Raw genomic sequence first — 21,270 nt, forward strand, 5'->3', positions numbered from 1 at the left:
ACTAACCTAGCATATCTTTTGGACTGGAAACTTGTCCACATAGAACACTAATATATTCTGTTTTCTGTTTTGCACGACTGGTTTTGGAGCTTGGAAAACTATATGTTTGTCTGGCAAATGAAGCATAGTAACATGCAGTGAAAAAAAGACAGATGATCCAGTGTGGCTAAATAGAACAAACTGATTGCAGTTTGAACAGAAACAATTACAAAAATTACTACCATTGTATTACTTTTGTTCCATTTTTGATAACAGAACAATATTACCTTTCCTTTATGCTTTCTTCCAGAGAGTTCCCAAGATAGTTTAAAATCTATCATTTTGATAAGAATCACTATTGCAGATTTATTATTTGAATTCTTAAGTATTTCAGAGTTAGAAAGAACATAACATCAGCCAACCGACGTAAATTTTCCCTTTCTTCGTGCATATTATATAAAGAGATGTTTTGAAAGCAGAAGAGAGTCCAGCTGTATGGTCTCAAAAAAGACTGTACTGATATACTGCTTTATTTTACTGCGTTTATTACACCAGGAATCATTACCTGTGTCATAAAGCCATTGCTAAATATTAACCTCTTTCATTATCTCTATTATGGCCTTACTCATATGCTGCTTATGCGTGCCCATTACCTCTGACCAGTCTCATTTCTTTTCTGCAAATCATGGTGATATCTAGGATGTTATTAAGGTTAAATTTTTTTATTCATCAGAAAGTTAATTTCCATTTAGACGGTATAACATCTATTGTTATAACATAAAGTAATTTATCTTTAAAGGATGTCATCTGTCATTGTTAGCTTGCTGGCAACTCTAATAGTGCCAGCTCTAAAGAAGAAACTGAATGTTGCGGTATAGCAAACTTCAAAATAGGTGCCCAGCAGATAGAAAAAATTCAGACAAAGCTGATTTTAATTAACATAATGGAAATTTTTGGACACATTTAATAGATCAGTTTTTAACTGAATTTTCCTGGGATCATGTACTGCGCAGAGGTTCTGTTTGTTCTGCTCTGTATCAAATGATATTTGCTACTCAAGTAGGTAACTGTAGAATCTATAAAAATAGACCAAAATAATTAACAAAGCTTCAAAAAAATATTTTTCCCCCCAAAAGTAGTTTGACTTGGTTCTCAAAGAAACTAGGAAAAATAACATGTCACACTTAGATATTCTTAATCTATTCATTACACTCTATGGGGAGTATGTTTTCAGCAGAATATAAATGAAATAATTTATTAGAATTGATTAACATTTATTTTCTCTGGAGGAAGGATCTGAGGTCTACAATGTGCATGTGGAGATTTTTCAATTACTTTAAATTCCATTTTTTTTTTTTTTCTTTTTTTTTTTACTGAAAGAAGGGACAGGAAAAAGGAACCTACATCCTTAGTGGTACATAAATTGTTTCTTAAAGCTGTTTACAAGGTAAAATTGCAGCTCAGCTGGATACTCTTTGAGAGTGTCCTGCTTCTTGCTTTCCTTTTTGCCTTATGCAGCACTTGACACTACAATAAAGTAGGAAACAAAGTAACACTATAATAGGTAGGTAATTACTTATCATGTGTACTCTTATGGTGATGCTTTTATCACCAAAACAGGAAAGAACTGAAGTCTTTATGCACCTCTTAGAGAAAGTTTCTAAACTTACTAGAATCCTAGAAAGGATCTAACAAAAAAAAAATCTCAGATGGTTTTCAAAATATTCGTACCAATTCTGGAAGATTTCAGAAAAGAATCTCTATCCCTGTAAGTTCTGGATATCTCTTTGATATGTGGAAACATTAATTCATCAGGCAAATCTTCTAATGTGCAATAAATAGTCAAAATTAGGTGGTTGCGGTGGATGGAACTGTGGAGTTTGGCCCTCCATTTCTCACAGGGATTTTGCAACCTTAGACTTGTATACAGCTTTTTTACAGAATGGGAACATAAAACATACTGTACACTGGAATTATGCTAACAGTACTGAAACTTTGAGAAAGTACCACTGCCATTTTTCCTAGAATATTTTTACATTTATGCCATTAAAATAAAAAGGAAGAGAGCTTTCAAATGTGAATAGATTCAAAGGTCATATTCCATCCCACCACCAAAAACCAAGTGCCCTTTTCTGATGTTGGTTGACTTTTAAGTTCTTGTTATTTCTCTTGGCAAATTCCATTTTGAATTCAGTTTCTGTTTCGTACAACATAAAAAAATTGCACATACTATGTGGCATAATGAAGCATTATTGTAGTTCTGACTTCCTATTACACGGCTAAAAGTGAATTTAGGTAAGGCAAGCAGGCAGAAGTCATTATCATCTGATAGCTGCTAAAGGTCACAAATGACAGGACCACAGGCGTTCCTTTCATTAGAATAACATTACAGTTAACAAAGTGGAAGCCACTTTATTTTAGCACTTGAAAGAAGTATAAAATTCAAGTGCATAATACCTTCAGTATAAGAAACAAGGTAGTTAATGGATAAATGGGGTGTGTGTTTTTATGTATATGTGTAGATCAAGATTTCTGTTTAGAACACTGAAGTGACTGCTTAATTCTAAACCATGCTGAATTCTCATACAAACTTTCTCAAGTTAGTTGCTTCCCTAAAAATTTAGCCTGTGTTTAAGTGTTGCTGAAACACAAACTAAATTTTCATACATTTTCTTGGAGTATTTTTATGGTGGTGCACTAGTTATTAAAAGCAGGATTATTATTACAGGCATATAATGTATTTATTTAGGTCTTTCACATAGATATGTCTTGCCTCAGAAACATTTAAATTTCAAAAAGAATATTATGACACTTGTAAGACTTCTTTTCTATATATTTTAATTGCGAAATTCATCAGAATTTCACATAAATAACATAAAGGCAAAACCCGGCATGTGCTGAGAAAAGATAGTCATTGAAAATTTAAACAAAATGAAAATGCTAATGCCTAATGGGTTGTTGTTTTCATGTATGTGTTCTTCCAGTCTACCTGGTAATATCAAATCACCTTTTCAGAGAAGATAATCAACATCTTTGTGATACTTTTTCTTCCAAACTCTTGATTCTGCACCTCTCTATTCTTCACATGTCGGCTTTAACTTCTTTAAAGAGGAAAAAAATACTATTTTGAGGTTAATGCTTCCTATGTACTATAAAAAATAAATTAAAACAACAAATTAAAACAACTCTTTTAGGGGGAATTGTTTTCATTTTATGTCTCAAGAACAAGCTTAGAGGAAAATGATACCCTACAAATGGGTAACAATGTTATACGTAATTTTATAACTGTGTCATGTTAGATCATGATTATAGTGTACATCAAGTTAAATATAAACATATTGAAGACTTCAGATGGGCATGCTACTAGCATACTAGAGGACACATCTTAGGCTTGACAAGGTGAGATAGAGGCTACTCTACAGACATAGGTAGTAGCTCTTGGGCAGCCCTTACAGCACTTGCTTGAACTTCCTGTGTAGCTCCAGGACTTTGAGTCAACAAAGCTCTGACTACCTGCACTGTCCTTAGCTTGCAACTAAAATATCTTGATTGACTTCTGAACTTCTCTAGCAAATTCCTTCTGCTTTTCTCTAGCCAAACTTCCTGCAGCCCCACCCCCCTTTCCTGCAGGCCAAGCCTTCTCTAAAATATCCTATCCTTGATAAATATAATCCTTTCATACTTGGTATACTGTTGCAGGACACTTTTCTACACTTGTTCAAATACTGTTGATATTTTTATACCTTAACTTGAAAATGTTATGCGTATTTTTGTTTTAAAAGTACTCCCCAAAACCAGTTGAATAGCACATGGCATGTGGGAAGCTGACATGACTCCCCACAGAGGGTACAGAATTGATTATGAAGGGATTTTAATTACACTTCAGATGGTGTCTCTCTGAATCTCCACTGAAACTGAAATCAAGTCCTCCCTATGCAGGTTGAAACTTCAGCTATTAAAATTGCATAACTGCAATCTCTTAACCTGCCTTTAAATGAAAATTGGTTTAATATTGATAAATTGAATTAATTTGAATAATTTGGTCTGTACTGTATTGCTTTATTGGAAATAAATATCGGCCTATATTTCACCATTGCCCTGCTTCTCCACTGCCCTGTTTTTGGCCTTATTAGAACTAAGAATGTGGTGTCAGTTCTCAGCAAGTTGGCCAAGACAACACGCTGTCTTTTGGTTACCAAAGGATAAAGACTTCTGCAGCACAGCAACAACCTGAAACCCAATTAAAATATCTTCCTGTGTCTGCTTTTTCTTTTCCTAAAATGATCTTATCTTTCTACCTTGGCCAGACTACCTTGAATCAATGTGTCTTCTTTTCAGGGAGAATTGAGGTTTCTTTTTTTTTTTTTTTTTTTTTTTCCTCCCTAGTATATTAAATTAAGTCACATCTTAAGTAAGACATATGTTATGAAAGGACACACACATCTGTATTTTCTAAATGGAAAATCTAAATGTAAAATCCTTTTGAAAAAGGATGTGACATTTTCTATCTCCCTCTTCCTCCACCCTGCAATGCTACAAATGTCCAAAACCATTTGCCAAACACTGAACTCAGATTGGCAGAGCTATTAGAAAAATCACAAATAAGTTTTTATTAGAAAGGACCTGTCCTGATAGGTCTTAGCTTTTGTTAACTTGTTAAGGAAAATATTTCATTTAAGTATGCGTAAAGCACCTCCTCTTAAGTTAGAAGTGATCTTTCTGTAAACTGTCTAAGGTTAAGTTTCCTTGCAGCCTTCCAAGTACCATTTCTATACAAAGAAGATCCATTGTGCTATAGTTGTAATACAAAATGCTAATGCAGTACTTCAGTGTTTTCAGACCTCTGACACTTGATTTTGATTTTGTTTGCTAGTCTTTTATTTAAAGTGTTATAATTGATGTGAGGAAAGAGGAAAGAAAGATCTTCAGGCTTGTTAAAATTCAGAACAGGGAAAGAAATAACCGTAATGTAATAGAAAAAGATTCCTCTCTTTCAACCTCTAGCTCCATGCTTGTGTACACAGGAAAAGTCTGTGTGGATGTTATTTGTTTGGCTCTAGGCAATCATGTACTAAATTGCATTTGTGCATCAAAGCATCAGGATGGCAGTCTGCAGTGTGTTGTTTTATGAGAGGAAGGGAACCCAAAATGTTTTGAATTAAAATGAACAGTTGTGACAGGATGTCCAAATGGTTTCACAGGAATACTGAGCAAGTAATATTTTGGGTTTGAGTTCTGAGGGATTCAACCAGCATCAGTGCTAAGAGGCATTATTTTTACTTGTCTTCTCATCCAATAGCAATGATCGGTCAATTTTACCAGGAAAGTACAGCCTATTCAGCATAGATTGAACACGGAATATTCTGCTCAGTTGCGTCAATCTGACTTTTCTTCCTAGATCTGAACTAACAAAGAGCTGGATTAATTTCTAATTACATATTTAACCTTTTGGCAGAATGAAGATGGAATTGTAAAGTGGGCCATGCAAAGATCTTTGCTGAAGGTTAATTGCCTGTACTATATAACTTCCTGTTATACTGTACCTTCATAGCTAACTTAAAATCTTAAAAGATTGATGAACAAACGTAATGGTTTGGACTGCAGAGAGGCTTATTCAGTTCCTCTTCATTTAGTGAGGACAATTAAGCTGACTTGGTCTTCCTTATGCCTGCTGTTTCACAGTGGTATTCACCCAAACAGTAACCGAGAAACTTTCTGACATTTTCTCAGCTACATGGTCAAAGAACTAATGGTATACCCAAACGAATGTTCCTTCAGATTTTGTCTGGAGAGGTAATCCTTCTTATAGTACAGCTGTAGATCACCATAGCCCATTTAACATTCAGATGTGATGATCTTTAGAAGTTACTAGGCTAATACCATGACTTTTTGATGTATGCCTCTATTGACCTTTACCAATGAGTGCTTGTTCATTGCAGTGCTACATTTTATGTATTGTCAAGTAATTTAGTATTTCTGTTACCTAAATCAGAGGGTTTTGATTGTTATCTCTGATGGCCATGAGAAGTATTTAAGAAAAGCAAATCTACTGCTAAATTTAGTTAAATACTGTTTGTTACACCAATTCAAACATGGCAACAGTAGATGATTGTGGGTTGAGATGTTTCTTGTGTAAATTGATAGAATCAGGATCTGGCATCTTAAATGTTTTATCATTTTCAGAGAGTTTTCAAGTGTAATTTTTGAAGATTCTTGTCTGCATAAATTAATTTTTTTTTTATGTGAATCAGTAAAACAGAACCTGCCTAGGACAGTCTAACAAAGCTTTCAGATTAAAGAATTGGTGTCCTTGCAAGAAGTAATTTCCTTTTCAGGACTGGGATAAAGGTGATAGATTTAACATGACGTTACTGTAGTTTATTTGAATAAATGTTAATTAAGGGTCTGGAAGATTTGTTTGAGATGAAAAACTTTATTCAAGAGAATATAGCCACAGGAAAAAAAAAAGCCAAACAGACTATCTCACTGCTGAAGCTCAAAAATTAGATATTTGGTCAAGCGAAGATAAACATTTGAAAATGTACACGCTGTTGAGCAATATAACATGCTGTCATAGGTACCAGTACAGAACATCAATTCTGAGAAAGGCAATAGCTCATTGCAAAACTAAACTCTGAAACCACTACTACCGATGTCAGATTGCTATAGAGAAGCGTGATTATCTTTAACAGTCACTAGACACTAAGCATGAAATGATTTTGGCTACAGCCTGAGCTCAGAGGCTTATTCCATTTGTCATAAATTATAAGTAGGAGAGTGTGGGGGCTAGTCCAGTATGCCCAAATTGGAGATAGCTTAGTTAGTAGAGGATGCTGGAGAGGAAATTACATGTATAATGCTTTGGGTAGCGAAGGGCTTTAAGGCAATATGGTTTGGAAAATAAAGCTAATTTAATGAAATGGAAGCTCCTTTGTAAGGACTCTTAAGTATGCAAGTGCTTGCTGAAAAAAGAAATAGCACTCAGTATATACTGAGGAGCCTGAATAATGTGTAGGAACTAATATTTGCTAATGTATGTACTATACTTGCTTACATTTGAGTGAATACCAAAATATATAGACATATTTATTCTTACATTTCTGAAATGAAATCTGTGCATGTCTTGGCTTAAAAAAAAAAAAAAAAAGCCTTGTATAGGCTTTGAAAATAGATAGTACTTTTAGTCTGCTTACCTAGGTGATATTTCTGTATGATGTACACCTTATAAGGTCATCCTAGTGGTTTTACTGCTGTCTGTATTAATATGTATCATAAATTTTTCTGAAGAAGCCTATTTAGGGTTAGTTAATATCAATCATCTAACCCTATTATTGGGCAACACGAACCTATTTGATAATTTTAATCTCTGTTGTAAAACGGGATTTTAAAATGTTTTAGGGTATGAAAGAAATCAATTCTATTTTGTTTCATGACAGCCTTCCTTTTTTCTCTTTACTTTTTCTGGTTTTCCTTTTCCCTTTTGTTCATAAACATTAAGGTTTTATTTCAAACAAACTTACCATTCCCAATATATTTTGATTTAGTCTTAATACAAGTGTGCTGGAATGGCAATAGCTATGCTGCTTCCAAGTGAAAATAATCTAACCCTGGCAGTTTTTAATGAGCTTAATTCTTGGTAATTATGACCAGTTGTGGGACAGCAGTGGAAATGAGGGACAAAACTATGTAGTCATCTTTAAGGATTTTTTGTATTGCCTGTCTTGATGAAGTTTCAATGTCTTGCATTCTTTTGACGAATAGGCTAATACGAACTCCTACTATATTCTGATATCAGAAATGTTCCTCTAAATATAGACACTTTAATAATTTTCAAGGGCTTTCCAAAGGTAAATTGTACACTAAAATAAGTGGGGTGAAAGTATATGTGTGATTCCCTTGAGTGTGTGAAAAAGCGATGATGTGAGAGAGATCAGTAGAGGATGTAGAATACAGGGACTAAAGAGGATGTAGTTGAGTGAGATGGATCCAGTAGTTCCAACAAATGACATCAGTAAAGACAGTGGAAGTTAGCATATGGAACAGTTTTTACAACTGATGTCCTGTCAGTACCATAAACTGAGAAAGATTTTACTCTGTGCTCTGATGGCGTGAGGTTGATGTGCCTGTAGTTTTTCTCCAGTGGAAAGCATAAGCACTCACTGTGGGATAAAACTTTTCTATTTTACAGTACTAAAGATGAAGAGAAGAGGTTTGGGGAAACCTTTTTATCATCATTGGTCTTTTTCCTCATCCCTAAAAACTTTTTTTGCCCCTGTCCAGAATCCAACACATTGTCACTTACAGATGTTGTATGGAGTCTAGTGATTTAAAATGACCCAGCATACCTGAAAGGATTAACTAACATTCAGTCCACAAACTGAGCAGAGTTTTTGTATGCGTGTTTTAACGCTTCTGACCTCTTTAGGTTGATGAGCTCTGCGAATATTTACATAGTTCAACATTTGCTGATGAACTGTTCTCTCATTAAAAAAAGTATTTTGCTTCACAGTCTGAGACTGGTAACTTCCACCAGGTTTTGCATGTTTGTTTGTGAGTATAATAATACTCTATCCTTTAGTCTGTTATGTAAAGATGCAAACAATAGATGTCTGTGTTGAACACACTGAACAAAGTAATGGGCACGTTACTAAAAGGCTTAAACACAATGGTTCTAGATATTTAGATTGCATGGAATGAAAAATCCAGAATTATTTTTGCATAGAGTAGAAACAGCTTTTGTTGCTGCATTTTAAAGAAAGTGTTTGGTTTTGATTATGAAAAGCTTTCTATATATTGTGGAGACAATGTGATTTTTGAAGGAATGCATTGGTAAAAAACTATACAAGTGATGATGACTGCAAAACAATCTTAGTAAATATGGCTGCATTAGCAGAGTAATACGTTTCTTACATTACAGGGCTATTGTTATGGGTGATGAATATCAGTAAAATCTTATGTAACAATTCAGTTTCTCTGTCAAAACTAGTTAACATTCATCCTTGCTGTCAGAGGCAAGCAAATCCAGTGCACTTAGCACCCAGGGATTCTTCCTTCCCACTCTGCTAGAGCCGAGTATGTCAGATTCTGTGACTGGTCCCAGGCCAGTAGGTGGGAGGCTGCTATGGTTTTGGTGTGCCCAGGTCCAGCCAGATGCAAGGCTCAGCATGTGCTTGCAATGAGTATGCACACGTGGGCACACCATCAGAACACAGCTGGCCACACAGAAGCAGTATCTACATAAACACACACTGCAAAAGTAGCTTAATCCTGGCTCTTCAGGTTGATAATTAGGGGAACGCCCTTCTCCTGGGTATCTCTGATCCTACTAGCTGGCCACTTCAGGTCACACACCTGCCTACAGTGTGGTCTCCCCAGTAGCCAGTGTCTACCCAGTTGCTGGTCCCTGGTCACTTGCCCTTCAGAGCCACAGTTCCACATCACTGACTGGCACTCAGACCTCTTGTGCTACTTGATGGCTTGTCAGCCTTGTGTTTCAATAGTATTTGCACCCACAGGCTCAGAATAGAGAGCATGTGCACACATAAACTAGTTAGAGGATTTAATAAAAATATGTGATAAGCTGCAGTAATCAAATAGGGCTTGCTCAGACTAGTGTACTAACCAGCAGCTTGCTTAAATACGTTCAGCTGCTTTTGTTCCCCTTTCCTTTTATTTTCCCATGCTTATTCCTCACTTATACACCTTTACCCCTCCCTTTTACTTCCTGTACCCTTGAGGTGAAAACCGTCTTTGGTTGCATGGCCTTCCAAGAGAGAATGCCTTTAAAAGTCATCTTGGTGGGTGTCTGCCCCAAGGATAGTATAATTCTTTTCTGATGGTATAGAACTAGCTGTTTCGGTGTTTTCTGTTTTCGCTGGTTGGGCTGCTTGGTTATGTTCATGTATAACTATTGGTCTGCTCCTTGTTGGGTCTTTGTTGACTTTCATTATCCTTTAGACAGATAATGTAACACTTTCTATCTATCACTAAAGATTATTATTTGCTGACCTCTATAAGTAAATAGTGTTTATGTTTTCATAGCATATCTAGAGATTCACAAGTGGATGAACAGGTAGGAAAGAGGAAAAAAGATTTCCTGGCAATTCATTCAAAGTAAACTTTGAGCTACATGAAAGAGTCAACAAGCTCTTTTTAACACTTCTTCTTATTGAAATGGTGGATTTGTTGAGTCCATAAATCTGGAATTCAAGTTATTAAAACTTTAAAATTACTTTTCTAACTTTTTCTTTAGAATCACTTTTGCGGGAATGCAGTTAAGGACATAAAACTAGATGACCCTGTCTGGATCACTGCATCCTGATAGCACAGACATGCATTCAACAAAGGCTTGGTTTAAAAGATTCTATAGAAGATTTATTTCAAATTGTGCAGCACATGCCAGAAAACCTGAAAGCCTACACTTAAATGGCAAGCACCATTTCTTGGTGAATGTATTGATCTATAAACCTATGTTTTGGTAACAGTGAAGAATATATTCAGTAAGATTTGCAGTCCTAGAAAGTAGACTAGCCATAGATTATAGAATATAATTCCCCTCTCTCCCCACAGAAAAAAAATCCCACACTTGTCAACAGTTCCCTGCCAAAGTAACTGGGAAATGTCCCTCCTGAGTTAATTGTGGCACAAAATGTGTACTCTACATATTTAAATAATGCTAAGTAAATATAATCTACATATTAAATGCTACTTTACATTTGACTCAAGTGATGTCTTTGGACCTGTTATGCTAACAAAAGGCTGTACTTTTTCCAAACCTCGTCATGGCCCATGCCACTATGGAACTGCAAGGGAAGAAATTTATTTGCTGTTTTAAGGAAAACAGAAACCTTCAAGTACTATACACCATCATGAACTGTAGTTGGAAAAGTAACCGGGGATTTTTTTTAAACAATATCAACATTTCTCATGACAATAAGGTAGTTAACCGGTCACCAGTAGAGTTATTGCCAGAGAGGAAAGTAACCATTCCTGAAGCAGCAATCAGCTGTCAGTGTGATATTGGCAGAAAGATCAAATCCTGCTCTCCAGAGAAGCATGCTCTCCCGGGTAGGCTTCAGTTTGCATTGTACTGCTAAGAACCCTGCACCCTGCTCTTAAGATCTAAATCTGCTCAAAACTTCCTCTGTGAAGTCCCCAAAAGGCTTAAATCTCTTTTTGCCAAATAGCACATAATTTGCCCTATATGCTACAAACAGACATGGGAAGTAATTAATCTGCCTTAAAAGTGATAATGTACTTCCATAATGCAGCCTTTTGCCGTTTCTGAGACTTAATTTGGGACTCAGTCCACGGTTAGGCACGGCACTTGAATGACACTGAGTCCAAGATGCTGCATCTATCAGTCATTAGCAAGTGTCTTAAATTTTTTTTTATTTCCTTTTTTTTTTAGAAGAAGTGGTGTTTGCTGTCATACAGAGGTATAATTATTAAGACTTTCCCTTTTCATTCACAGTCCTTGTGGTCTTTTATATTCTGCAAGGACAAAACTGAATCCAAGCAAATCTTTGTACTGAATTATTATTTCTATCATTGTTGAGCTCTGTTGTCATTAAAGTTTTCTTTCAATGAAGAAACGATTTTGTATTTAAATAACTTTTCTAGGTATAACTTCACTGTAAACACTGTAATGGAATTTATTCCTTTTAAATGTATTCATATTTAAATTCATTCACTTACAGTTCCTCCCTCCTAGCTGAACAGTAATCTTTAGCTATTTTACTGGAAAAAACCCCAAACATTTGAGAAAATGACCAGATTAGCTATTTTGTGCAAACAAATATTCTCAGCTTTCTTAAACTCTGTTTGTTTTTTTTGGTTTGGGGGTTTTGTGTTTGTTTGTTGTTTCTTTTTGTTTAACTATTGTTTAGCAGTTGGTTAACAATGGGCGTTTGGGTTTCTATGTACCAACTGGTCAGACAGAAACTCATTTTGTGAAGACTGTTAGCTGAGTACTGGTTATAATAACCTTGGAAAAGCAACTCTGGTACTCTTCTTCGTGGTTCTACTCTGATTTCCTTGTGCTCAGACAAGCTTGATGTTAATAAATCTAGTAGGTGCCAAGACCATATGAATAAATAAGATTTGGCAGGCTGTCACCTGGAAGAGACGTGATTATTTTTATTGCTTTGCTCTGGTCGGCCAGAGCTTGACCTTGAGTTTGTGGGTGGTTTGAGATGCTATTTATTGAGTGTATGTGACTTGAAACAGACGATATAGAACTTAAGGTGAATTCAAACCAAATTCAATACTAATTTATGTAACATTTTCCCCAAACATTTACAATTCCTAGCATTCTCGTCTATGCCAAAATAACACTGTTTATTCCAGGTTTTGTAGCACAGAATATGAAACATGGTGGAGAAGGGAAAACAAGGAGAACTTTCCTCTTGCTTTTTGCCAGACAATGAATCTGTGTTTAAATACACGCTTAGGACTCAAGTTTTGATAGTTGTTTAGGGAAAATGATGCTTGAAGACAAGATATTTTATTATAGGATCTCATATCCAGTGGAGAGTACACGATTTACCTAACTGGGACTGGCAATAACATAGCTACTTACACACTGAATTTAAAATGGTGACACAGGTAAGGGGCAGAAGGAAAAAGAAACATCTGCAATTACAGGCAAGGTAGAATCACAGCTTCTGATATAAGAAAGTGTAAGGGTGCTGGTGGGATACTTTCCCTAGATTGTTGAATGTGAGAAAGAAGGGACTAGATAACCAGGTGATGTTCTCTCTCTTCCTTGTTTACACAACAGAGGAACACATAGTGATTAAACCTCTTCCTCATCTGGGGAAAAAAAGCTACTTAGGCAATGGTATGTGCCTCTGACAAATCTTTCTAAAGCTTTATTTGTAAGTATACAAACACAGGAGCTACCTGTATAATCCTTACTTTCAGTTGAAAAATCATATTAGAAACATTAGTTAATGAGTGCCAGCTTTCCAATGTTTGCATTCTTTTCTGCAAACTTGCCTTTTTTTTTTTTTTACTCCCTTAAAGTAACTTAATATAAAAATCTAATAGAACATTATACACACTATGTTTAGGTCTCTCCCTTCAAACTTGACACCATTAATAGCACAGTATGAATTGCATAGAATGGCCAAACTGCTGAAGCCAGAAGCATAACTGTGGCCATGGGTAAACTCATAATTCCAAACCGCACTTTCTGCATATTCAAGGTCTTTCTATAGATTGGTACAAGTCTCTTAAAACAACTTTAGAAAGCTCATTCACAGCCACGTTTTCCTTTGACTCTGCTCTAGTCTTCAGGCAGAGCTTCTAGCCAAGAACTCTTGACCCCTGCTGCTGCTGTGGTGGCACTTTTGAAAGCTTAATTCAGGCCTTTAGTGTCACTGGGTCCACTGAAGTTAATTATGGGGAACAAACGGTGTGAAAAAAGACAGTCTCCTTCCTTGTTTCGGCATAACATTTACTGGCCTACTGGGATGAGGAAAGATCATGATGGCATATTCAGGTCACTTCAGTGACATACCAGCTGTAAGCTTAACTTCTAAAAGTTTGATTTCAGATATGAGTTTTTATTGGCAATTGAAAATAGCTAAAAAATATGATTAAGTTCTCACCCTCTGCCAGCTTGTCTTCCTTAATTTATACTTATTGAGATAAGATGACAGCAGTTTAAATTCCAAAAAATGTGCTGGCTTGGAATATTACACATGGTTCACTTAGAAGTGACCTAGTTCTAAAAAAACTCTGTAGTAATTTTGTATGCAATGCTAATATCCTTTTTTCTGTCCCAAACTGTTTTGCAGAGGTTGTTTTTGTAGAGAGAAGTTACAGCTCTGTGTATGTTATGATCTAGGTTTCATAGCACTCTGCCACTAGAATTGTGAAATTCTTTATTTAAAAAACACACACACCCCCAATAAAACAACAACAACAAAAAAAAACCAAATCCAGAAATATTTAGGTATGTGAAGTCCATTTTACAGTGCTCGGGTGTTATGATTAGATGATGAACTGAATAAATTCAGTTTAGGCTAGTGTAAGACAACCTTGTGGCAGCATTCACGTGCTTCATTACAAACTAATGTTGCATCTCTTCTCCTGATGGGAAACCCTTTTTTCATATAGTGCCAAACATAGTGCAACCCCCACTTCCGAGATGCTTCATCCAATTGTTTTTTCAATAGGTAATCTATCTGTAACTCTTTTTCCATTGTCCTAGTTTCAGCTGGGATAGAGTTAATTTTCTTCTTAGTAGCTGGTGCAATGCTGTGCTTTGAGTTTGGTGTGAGAACAACATTGATAAACACACTGATGGATTCAGTTGGTGCTGGGTGATGTCCATACTAAGTCAAGGGCTTTTTGATTTCTTAGGCCCTGCCAGCAAGAGCGCTGGAGGGGCACAACAAGTTGGGAGGGGACACAGCCAGGACAGGTGACCTGAACTAGCCAAAGAGGTATTCTATACCATATGACATCATGGTGAGTGTATAAACTGGGGGAAGAAGAAGGAAGGGGGGGACATTTGGCATTATGACATTTGTCTTCCCAAGTAACTGTTAGACATGATGGAGCCCTGCTTTCCTGGGGATGGCTGAACAGCCGCCTGCCCATGGGAAGTAGTGAATGAATCCTTTGTTCTGTTTTGCATGTGTGCACAGCTTTTGCGTTACCTATTACATTGTTCTTATCTCAACCCTTGAATTTTACATTCCAATTCTCCTCCCCATCCCTCTGTGTGGTAAGGAGTGAGTGAGCGGCTGCATGGTGCTTGGTTGCTGGCCAGGGTCAAACCACGCCGTCTATTTACTAAAACAGGACAGTGAGAATGAGAAGAGCAAGACAGAGCTGAATTTTACTACTTTTATCAATGGGAACCCATGCATATGAACAAAAATGCACTGATTTCTGCAGGGTAGCTTTGAATCAGCAGGTGTTGCTTCTAGCAAAAAGTTCTTTTAAAAACAAATGTGTTCTGTAGTAGCTTATAAAATAAGAGTGTGAAGGTGAGATGAATGGGAAAGCTGGGCACAGTGGGAATGAAGAATGAACGTGTTCTTGAATCTACTTCATATATTGTTTCCTGTTCCTTTGCAGGCTTTGTTGTCTTTTTTCAGAGAGGGTAAGGGTACGGAATGAGAGGAATCATTAATTACTAAGTGGGAGTTCACTGATGGAAAGTATGAGCTTTGCCTTTTTGAAAAGAAGAGGAATTAGAGGCATGAAGGGACATTACACAGAAAAAAAACCCACAGTAATTCAAGCTTCCCATAAAGGTATGGGTTTGGCTCAGATTCTCCAGAACGCAGAGAAATCAAGGATTTCACCACATAAAACTACGCAGGGAAAAGGCCTTAAAAATGAAACAAACAATATCCTGTTAAAGGCAGGATCATAGAGAGTAGACACTACTTATCAATAATTTCTGTTTCTAACCTATCCTTCAATTAGAAATCCTACTAAGTTAGGTGAAAATGTTTAATAAAATTGTAATATAAACAATTTATGACAATTGGATGAAGAGTATGCATATATTTGCAGTCATCATGAAGATAATTCAAAATGCAACCAGTGAAAGATGGCTATGAAACCCTGAGGATAAAGCATATGGACCTGCGGATATAGAGCTGTGTAGTCTTTTTATTGAGGAATTTGTGGATTTGGCTTCCTTTACAGAACAACTGAAATCTAATTGGAGACTAGTTATAACTCCAAAAGAATCCTGCAATTTGTAGAAGTCTGTCATCACAGCTGGAGGTAGTAGCCTGCTTAAAAATTGCTCTTCACATGAAACTGCTCTGTCACTTTTCTCCCACAAGAATTTGATGTAAGAACATTTGCTAACTCAAGTCTTCCTTTATCCTCATTTAACTTTTCAATATATGGTTACTTTGAACTGCTGTACCGTCTTGCAGTTCAGAATGGTTTTTCATTCCTTGAGAAAAACAAAAATGAAACTTTTGACCCAGTTCTGCCACTTGGTGACTCACAGAAGGCATCGGCACTTCTCAGGGTTCAGCCTTATTCAGCCTTCTCTCATTCATTGTTCCCCACATGACTGGTAAAAGTAGTGGCTAGAGTTCAATATACAAATATTGAGAATAATCTTTTAGCTAATATTGAATGTTGTTAGGTATTATGGAAAAAGTATCTTGCTGCTGTTTGATAAAATGACTAATGATACCAAGTCCCTCACATCTTGAACTGTTGTCTTATCTAGTCATATTTGTCAATTTTCATCAAGTCATTAGATATTTCATCTTTGGAGACAATAGTCACATTCTGTCTTGGAGCTGAGGTGACATTAAAAAGTGAGTGAGCATTGGGCTTTTTTCTATACTCAGTAACATTCTACAGTTTTGATTGAAACTAATGTTGTCTCATAAAGAGATATTAGTTCCTATCCTTAGAAGTGACTAATGAAGTTATAATACCCCAAATCAAGCTATGAATAGAAGTCAAGCTATTTCTACGTGATTTGATATGACTAACGAATGACATTGGTTGGTTGTTTATTTTTCAAACAAATAAAGTCCCTCCTTCCTTATTTTTCCAGTAGTGAAAGTAAAATTCAAACACATGAAGAAAAGGTGAGAAAATGTAGAAATATTTTGGGCAAATGTTATAATTATTCCTTTTAAAACTAAGAAAATGAAACCACCTTCTTGCAAAAATACAGACATTTTAGTCTCATTTAAAATGTTTCACTTCAATCTTCCAGTTGAAAATTGATCTATGTAAAATAGTAGTATCATGGACAATATTTCTGATGAACTCTGTTCTTCCCTCCCTCTCTTAATGACTTGTCTGGATTTGCCTAATGTAGTTTTGAAGCAGAGTTCCTTTCAGATTATGTACCTTTCAAGAGTGCCTTGTGCTTTTGGCAACGCCTTTTTGCTTTTAGCTTTCCCCATATGTATGTGATCATCCCTTCTGCCAACAGTCTCAGCTGCTCTTGGGTACTTAGAGCCTCTGCTCTGCTCTGCAGTGTTCACAAATATGCACTATATGTGAGCTATGCTATTGCATTTCCCAGCAGGCTCACTGAAACTGTACAAAATGCAGTCTGCACATTGGACTAATAAAATAAATGGTAATTTTTTGATGTGGGCATGGTGGCTTCTGGATTAAATATATTGGGATATAGCTACAACTGTTTTAAAGTGGAGAAAATCCACTTACTGAATCTGACCTGGCAATTATAATTGGAAACAAATTTTATTGGGCTCTAATAAGGAATTTTGTTTAAACTGGATCTGATTATGACCCCAATCCCTGAGACCAGTAGAAAGCCAGGAACCTTGGGGAAAAAAAAAATTAAAAAAAAATGGAGAGGTGGTTTGAAAAACACCCACAATAACTTCCTTTTGCTTGTGTTCAGGTATGAATCCGTTCGCCTAGTAGAATAACCAGGCAGTATTGCTTTAGCACTGTGCTTCCCAGGGCTTTTTGTCTTCAGCAACAGATACATCAGGAAGCTTCGTATGAACTGAGGTTTATGGTTTTTCTTTCCATCTTTCATACTCCTCTTGATTTTTTTTTTCTTTCAGTTTCCTGTGTTTTCTGAGTTGTCATATGCTGTGTTCACACTTTTTTATCTTATTTCCCTTACAACTTCAGTCTTTTGAGCTCTCTTCCTATCACTTTGTATAATTTCTAATATTGTGTCCCTTCAGTAGCTGTAAAATGTCACATAAAAACTAAAGGAAGTTATCTGTCATTGACATGATGTGCATTTCTGCTGAAATTTGAGGTGCAAGAGTAAGATGATATAACTGCCAGGAAAAAATGAGGTACAAAGAAGTTAATCATCACATTTCACTCCAGCTTTTGTTTTCTGCAAGTTTTGTTCAACTGCAGCAAATCCAACAGAGGCTTCCTTCACTACTTGCAGAAGATATTGATGAACTTCTGGGCATGGAGCTTTCAGATCTGGAGTCTCTCTCAGATTTTCAGTTGAGCTCTGGAAATGTATTACAACAAATTAAAAACTCTGACTGCCACGGGAAGTGCATTGCAGCATTTACTGACCTGCAATCAAAACATTTGCACTTGTCATTTTTTGCTCATGTTATGCCAGTACTCTGAAAGCATGTATGTTAATAGAGAACGGATGGGAGATAACTTAGTACAGAAAAAAAATATTATATTTAGAAGATAGAGTGGCTTTTTGTTATTTATGAATTGTCTTAGACTTTTGGTCACAAGGACAGTAAGACACTTATGTCTTAAACTTCAGAACTGTGTATTTTAAATAAATTACCCAGCATAACTACCATTATAGTCTCAGTCCTGCCTAAGAGACAGGTAGAAGTTGGGCTTTTAGGAACGGCAGACTCAAGTATAAAGTCAAGCAGGGAAAGAGCTTCATCCCAAGCTGAAAACCTCTGAAAACGGGAGACTTGGGATAGTTTATTGCTAGGATAAGGAGGAATAAATTCCGCTTTAAGTGTGAGATATTACCAGTTTTCCTAACTAAGGAAAACACCAAAGTACATTCTGATTAAGCTATATCAAAATGCTGCCCTTATGCTTACTGATTTGCATATGTAAATATGCTGAGAGTTGCTAAAATCTGTGATGTTAAGGAAGGTAACACCTTGTATGGGTAGAAGGCTAAAAATCCTTCATGTTTGATCCTGAAGACCTGCAAAAATCCTCTTGAAGACCTGTGTTGGATCTGCCGGTGTACTCCTGCTTCTGAGATTTAAGCTAAAATCTAGTAGAAGAAAACTCAGAATGTAGCTGATGCACGCAAAATGGCAATGGTGAGAATAATAATCAACAACCACCAGACATTCTTGCAGTCTGAGCAAAATCCTTGCTATTTCAATTTTTTTGGACTAAGCTGGAATGCTTTATAATGTTATTCTAATTTCTGTAGACTTAGACCCTGTTAACACAAAAACCTTGCTCTGTTGAAAGAAAACCATGATATCAGAGCTGTGCTTTAACTATATATGCTTTTGTGTCTTTCCATGATGTTGTGATGCCCAGTGTTGTAGGAAACCTATATTCTTCTATTTTAGTGAGCATTTTTATTTTGTGTGCATGCTTGTCTGCATTCTAATTATGTTCATTTGGGTGAACAGGATGTGTGAGGGGTTAGAAGTGGCATATACATATAAATATTACAGCTATTACTGGATCTTTTTGCTGCTTTTTAATCATTACTAATTATATGCTTTTGGTTGTCATGTGTGAGTTGGCTTACCTACAGAGTCAATTGCACTAAAAGTACAGATTGCTATTTTAATGGGCTCCATGTTGTTCTTTTAGTAGACTCCAATAGGATTGCTAGGGAGCTGTAAGGTCTTGAACACAACTTACCGTGCACAGGCACCTATTTGGTAAGAGCTTATTTTATGGAATACACATAAATAATGACTGATTCCTTGGTGGAAATGGCCTGCTGTAAAAAAAACCCAAACCCTTGAACATAGTAATAGCTTAATAGTATTATCTGTTGAGGAGTTAAAGCAGCCTAAACAAATGAAAAGAGGCCTTTATCTTTCTAAATTAATATAATGTAGACTGAAAGTAATAGAGGTTATAACAGAAGAATCTCATTTATCCTGGTCTTTCGTATTATCGAGGGTTAACAAGCCAGTTATAGAAACAGAGTGCTTATCTATTTTCAGCTTGTATTGTCTCTCATGTGTTTTGTATCAGCTACTCATACTGTGCCATTAAAGGTAGGGTAGTGCTCTTTGTCAAAGGCTGGGAAGGATTTTAGATAGAACTTTGTCATGGCATGTCAATAGGTGGAGCTAGAAAACAGGAACAAGCATTAGGTTTTCAAAATCAGTTTTTTTTAGAGATGGCCACCTTGGAGCCCTAGGAAACCGGCTTCATACACAGTTTTCGGGAATTTTCTTTCTAAAACTGTTGTGGCTGAATTTATTTTTAGTCCTGTAGGATTAATGGTATGTAACTAATATATGTTGAACGATTTGCAGATTCTGGCAAGATGGGTGTGTTAATCCTCAGACTCAGATTATGATCAAACAACCAGACTATTCTGGATATCAATGTCAAAATTTGAAGACCAATTAGGTTCATGGATCAGCTTAAAAGGGTTTTGCAATGGGAGTTTGCATTGAACTGTATGACCCCAATGCTCCTTTGAAACCCCCAGCCTTACTCAGCAGGTACGGGAAGAATTGCAGTTCATTGTTACTGGCTATTTTGCCTGAACTTGCTCATCTGGTTGTCAGCATTGTTGTTCATTCCTTACATAATCACTTGTTTTACCACAGGGAATTTGCCTTAGTCCATAGCCTGGTGTTTCTCTTTTTTTTTTTTTTTCTTTTTTTTTTTTTTTTCCTTTTGTTTCTTCAACCTCCCTAATGTCTGTCTTTGATGCAGCTGGACACAAAGTAAATGTGATCTTTGGAAAAGAGCACACTCACCTTCCTACAGTCTAAAGGGCACCTCTGTTCAAGTCTTAAGCCCTTTCTTAGGGTGACAGTTCTTTGTGTCACACTTATCTGCATATTTTGTTACTTAGCTGCCAAAGGATTTACATCATTTAAAGCAAAACAATACAAATCTCAAAGCTTCTTTGAGACTATTTTAATTTACTAATTACATTCAGAAGCTGTATTCCAATTCCAAAGGCAGTTCTCCTACTTGTCAGTAATTCACCACTTTTCATTAAATAATAGTTTCGGTTATCGTATTATCCCTCTGAAAACTGTTTAGTCATAAAATATTCATAATTATAACCTTGATGCTACAATTAAAGTCATGTTAATGCTTCTATTAATAAAACCTTCAATGGCAAGTAGGTAAAGTTCATATTTAGCTAGAATTTGTCATAATGAGATATAGACACAAAGACTGTTTTGCACAATGAAAAATATTTTATATTAAAGAATACTGCCAAGTCTTTTTCATGATTTAACTTTATCCTATAACTATGTCAGTGAGACGCTGAGGACCAGACAGTAGAATTGAATAATTTTTTTCATGAAGACTATGGTATTTCCCTAGGGACAAAAATCCTTCAATTTTGGAGGCTTAATTTTGGAATTCATTCTCACTTTTGGAAAGTGACCCTGTGACTGGCAAGTTTCATGCAGTTCTGGGCTCCAAAGTCAGTGACTAATTACTTCATCAAATGCCAGTGTCAGCATCTGCAGACATTCTTTTTGGGTTGGATTACAACAGCACATAGTTTTACCGTTCTGTAATGTGTCAGTACTGTGGTCATGACTTCCTACTGTTCATTGTCCTTTACGTCTGGGATATCACGCTTCCTACGATTGAACAGTACAAAGAATTGATACAGTA

Source organism: Falco biarmicus, chromosome 8, assembly GCF_023638135.1.
Source record: "Falco biarmicus isolate bFalBia1 chromosome 8, bFalBia1.pri, whole genome shotgun sequence".
In the NCBI taxonomy this organism is placed as follows: Eukaryota; Metazoa; Chordata; class Aves; order Falconiformes; family Falconidae; genus Falco; species Falco biarmicus.